At 45.3% G+C, this 4,921-nt stretch overlaps 1 long non-coding RNA gene across 1 annotated transcript; it reads right to left on the bottom strand.

The window, feature by feature from the left end:
- Window positions 1-211: 211 nt before the first annotated feature.
- LOC128836185 (uncharacterized) lies at window positions 212-4,341 on the bottom strand. The gene is made up of 3 exons (XR_008444746.1): window positions 4,259-4,341; window positions 2,907-3,002; window positions 212-258 (listed from the first exon to the last, which is right to left on the bottom strand). It is a non-coding gene; the product is annotated as an uncharacterized LOC128836185 (long non-coding RNA).
- Window positions 4,342-4,921: the final 580 nt, after the last annotated feature.

Raw genomic sequence — 4,921 nt, 5'->3', positions numbered from 1 at the left:
CCTCCATTTTCCCAGGGCCTCCTGTCAGATCCTCCTTCGAAAATCTAGCTCGAAGGCCATTGATACAAAGAACCCCCAGGTTGTTTTGTAACTGGAAAATGTTCTGCAGTTGCGTGGCCATATTGCGGCTTGGCACTGAGATGCTACTTACAACTGAGTGTGGAAAACCACCACCAACACAGAAAATCCCACTTCGACAGCGAGTCCGAATGGCAGGCCCAAGAAGAAAGCCGACAGGAAACTCACCACCCAGACCAACTGTGGAAAGACGAGAATGGCAGGTCACTTCTCTGTGCCATAGGCAGTGGGCACTCTGATGAAGCATTGGCAAGGACAGATGGACCAGAACCAAAATACCTATGGCTTGGGGATAAAAAAACCTAAATCTAAATTTTGCAGCTTAGACCTTTTTCTACTTGTAAATTGCTGTTTGGTGCACAAGAAAAGTTTTCATGTGCAGTGTCTGTTCTTGGGACACTGAGGCACAAGTGCCATAAACTCAAGTTCCTCAGCTTTAGCAAGGTGTCAGTACATTTGTACAATACTTCAGATACCCCTCAATACCCAGACTAGCTCACTCAGTTTCACTAGTCAAGACAGGACTTTTGCTGCTAAGTCACGCCTTTCTGAAAGCCCCTGCTGCGGCTAAGTCTTTTAGTAGAGATGTGCATCTACTTGAAAACATTTTTTAACAGCTGGTATAAAAGACCTAGATATGTATCTGATGCAGAAGCAATGCCCTTTGAGAAGCGTTTTAGAATCCTCATCCCACCCACAACAGGAGTAATTGGCCTGATTCTGGTTTCATTCACACCAGGGGGTAACGCCACTGAATTCAAATCCCAGATTTACTCTGTTATAAGAGAGAAGCAGAACCAAAACCTTTCATTTGATCAGTGACTTCCCCCTCCTCATAAGCCCTTTATAAACTATGTGATACCTGAAGAGTGATCCATGCAGCCAGCTCTGAGGTGAAGCATTACAGCCATCTGATATCACATAGCAATGTCATGACAACAGTTTAGGACAGGAAGTGGAGAAGGTCACTGTATCCAATTGAAATTCCAGGGAAAATTTAGGTCAGCAGAATGCAATTAACCTAACTGAAATTTGGCCAGGATACTGGGATCAACATCCCTTGTGTTACAAAAAAGGGTAGTGCCATTTTTCTTGACCACAGGTGACCAGAGAGCCCTGCTTTATTATCTGATCCAAAAGACGGCACAGCTTGGACTTATGTCAGTAAGATGGATCTGAATTCAAAAATTGGATCCAAGCCTCTTGAACTTTATGGAAGAACACAGATGGATCCAAACTTTGGGTCTGTCTGGACAGGTGTTTTTAAAATTGGGTTAGGTAATAGGACTCGAGTTTGTCTTGACTAGGAAAAGTGGTCTGGTTTAGATTGAGTTCAGTGAACAAGTTGTCTAAGCCCAACCTAAACTCAAATACTTTTAGTAGTCAAGACAAATCTTTAGGCTCTCCTCTAGGCTACAACAAAACCAGCTGGCACCATTTTAAAAGAGTTAAACTGTGTCTAAACTAGCTACTAAAGTGGTGTTTCAAGTCAGGTGAGTTCACTTAGTTTAGAAACGTACCTTTTTGACTAGTCAAGACAGAGAGTTTGGGTTTGTCTGTGCTTAAAGGTTTTGTTGTTTTAACTATGCCATAGTCTGGATGCAATTATACCAGTATAAAAAAGTGCTTATACACGTATAGCGTATTTCAGTTCAGGCATTTAAATAAGCCATACAGGTATAAGGCACCTTTATGCCAATAGACCTGGCATCCAGACTAGGGCTTTTACTGGAATAACTATGAATATGTCTACGCTACAAGTGCCGCAGTGGCACAGATGCAGCACCATAGTGTAGACAGTTACTACCATGATGGAAGGGGTTTTTCCCTCACTGCAGTAAATCCACTTGAGAGGTGGTAGCTAGATTGACAAAAGAATTCTACAGCTGCACCACAGACCTGAGCCATGTGGCTAGGTCGAACTAACTGTTAGGCACACTCCTAACTCATAGGTATTCTGGGACTGCTTTTAAATATAGATCAGCCCTTTGTAGCTCAGAGTCTTTGCTAGTGTGTTGTTATGTGGTGCATTCATGTGATGGATTGAACTATTCACACAGCTTTAAAAGACCCTGCCTGGAATCATCACCCATCTCCTCTCCAGCACCTGTTTGAACAGTATTTTAGGAAAGCTCAAGTGAGTCCTTTTGGATTCCTTGTTTCTCTGATAAAGCAGCTTCCTTGGGATTTGGCAGGCTATTCTGGCCCAGTTTGCACAGATACCACCCACCAGCATAAGTCCTGTTCAAACAAAATCTTTAAATGTCAGACATTTCCAAATTCCTTTCTGTCTCCCCCATGCTCTCAGATTGGGTTTATATGTCAACCAGTGCCTGGGATCCTTATCTTTCATGATGGCCTCTCCTTCCCCTGGAGGGCTATTGGCTGAGTTTTTAAGTCATGACTCGGAGATATTGAGTAGGGCCGGTTTGGCTTGTTCTTGACAAACAGGCTCTTAACGTTGATTGGCATTTAAATAGGGCAAGTAATAGTTCAGATCTCTGCATTATATGCATGAAGTGCGACAGGGCTCGACTAGACCAGACAAATTCGACATTGCACCTTACTTGTGATCATCAAGCTAAACGCCGACTAGCACTGAGTCAGAGGCGTTATTGTGCTTATAGGGTGAAACTCACCCTTCTGCATGCGGCCAGCATGAGGCCTATGCACTATTTGAGTCCTATCTAAGCCCTGCTTTGAGGACTCAAGTGGTGGTGCCTATGTCTTGGGCTGCCCCACCACGCAGGGGTGAGTTTCACTCCTATTGAAAAACGTCATCAGATTCTGCTCCTTCTCCCCCAGGACTCTCGCGGTGGGGGACTCACACAATCCAGCTTGCTTTTCTTCCACAGGTAGAAGGGATCAGCCAGCTGCTTGAGGGAGTTTTTCAGGTTCACTGCTATCAGGGCTCCCAGCACAGCCTGCCAAGGAGACGGTATCAAATTAGACTCCAAGACAGGAATCGTTAAAGTGTTATTGCTCAAGGGGAAACTGCTTGTTGCAAATATTGCCTGCTCTCAGGTCTGGCTGCCAAGAGGGATTAGCAATGGGTGATGAAGCTAACGAAGATCATACTTGAATCTGGATCCAAAATAATTTGTTTTATCCCCACCAGTTCCCTTTCGTCTGCCAGAGAATCAGTGTGGACGTGGCCCCTTCACACTATGAAACTATGCTATGGGGTGGCTCAGTTTACCTGGGCTTTATGCAGAGGCCAGGGACCATCTTTTTGTTCTGTGTTTGTACAGCGCCTAGCACAGGGGAATCCCAGTACATGATTAGGGCTGGTAGGTGCTACTGTAGTACAGCTAATCATAAATAATTAACACCAGCTAAGTGTCATTATTAGAGACAGGCCTGAACCAAATACCTGGTTCTGAACACACCCAACACTAGAGCAGCTTGGCTTCAGTCTAAATAAATGGACCAAACCAACACCCTGAATCCAAAACCCCAGGGAACTTTGGGCCAGATTTCACAGCCCATACTTAGTTACTAAATAATCACATAATTACAATAGTAAATCATTTATTGATAGGGCATCCCCCACCTGGACGTACATAATTAAAGTCAAAATGACGGGAAGAAAAAGGCAGCATGGTCTAATACTTCCCTGAAATCAATGCTTCATTTGTAATGAAAGAGGTGCTAGGGCTCAAGCAATTAGGTGCCGGGACTCGAACAATTTTTTTACATTCATAACTGATGCAGCGAGCCCAGAGGCACCGGGGCTCTGACCTGCCAAGCCCTGGCACAAATTAAGCACTGTCCCAATCCCATCACTTTGCTCCCTCTGGGTTTCAAGTTTTAATAAACCCAATTTCTAAACTCCAAGTTCACGCCAAGCCTTTCACTAGTTTTTGTGCCGAAACCAGGAATTAGCTCAGGTTCTCTTGACACTTGATCCAGATTCACTCAGTGGATCTGGTTTTGAGAAAACCCCAGATCAAGTGAGTTTCGTGGGATGGGGATGAGGAGTGGGGAGGGGAGCGTTGTTTATTAGAGCTACGTGCAGTTTCATCTGGTGGCTCTTTGATTTACAAACCGCAAGGAAGGCTAACCTGGTTTGGCTGGACATAGATGACACAGGAAATGGAGCAGGTTAGTTATACCCCGTGGTGTCCCTACTTACATTCCCTCTGCCCTCCATGGCCCTCCTGGTTGCATGTGGTTTTACCTTTGGAAGGGGGTCGAGGTAGATTCCCAAAGCCAGCATGGTTATCATAACCACCAGCGCTACAAAGAAACTTGCCATCTGAGGAAACAAAAAGAATAATTACAGTGGTAACCTGGCGTTTTTAAACCTTATGTCATTCCTTAAACTGGGGACCAATTAAATTGGGGCAACTACAGAGCGAATGGATTGAGCAGCAGGATGGGGGTCAGGATTCTGGGGTTTTATCTTAGTCCTGCCACTGATTTGCAGTGAGGGCTGGGGCGTGATACCTAATCTCTCTGCCCCTCAGTTCACTTGAGCTCTGTGCTTTTGCCCAAGACTTGTCCCTGGGACAGGCCCCCATTAAAAGTCACTGCTGTTGGTGCCAGATGAAACGAAAACAGCTAAATAGTGAAGAAGGGTCTGGCCTCACATGACCAGTGCCCACCTGAAGATCGTAAGGAGCAGGGAATTCTTCTCGGGGGACCCAGTGGAATGACCAGCATGTTAGACACAGGAGTGCCTGCTGGCATGGAGAAGAAGAGCTTTCACGCTGAATGCATTTAGTATTAGTGAAATCTCCTGGATTAGCAGCAATGGAGAACAAAGTGCTTCCCTTAGGCCTGATCCTGGGAGGTGCTGAGCACCCACAATGCCCAGTGCAGTCCCAGGGAGCTGCCTTCA

Source organism: Malaclemys terrapin, chromosome 4, assembly GCF_027887155.1.
Source record: "Malaclemys terrapin pileata isolate rMalTer1 chromosome 4, rMalTer1.hap1, whole genome shotgun sequence".
Lineage (NCBI taxonomy): Eukaryota > Metazoa > Chordata > Testudines > Emydidae > Malaclemys > Malaclemys terrapin.
Note: the sequence above shows the minus strand (reverse complement) of the source record. Positions and strands in the feature narration are given on the sequence as shown.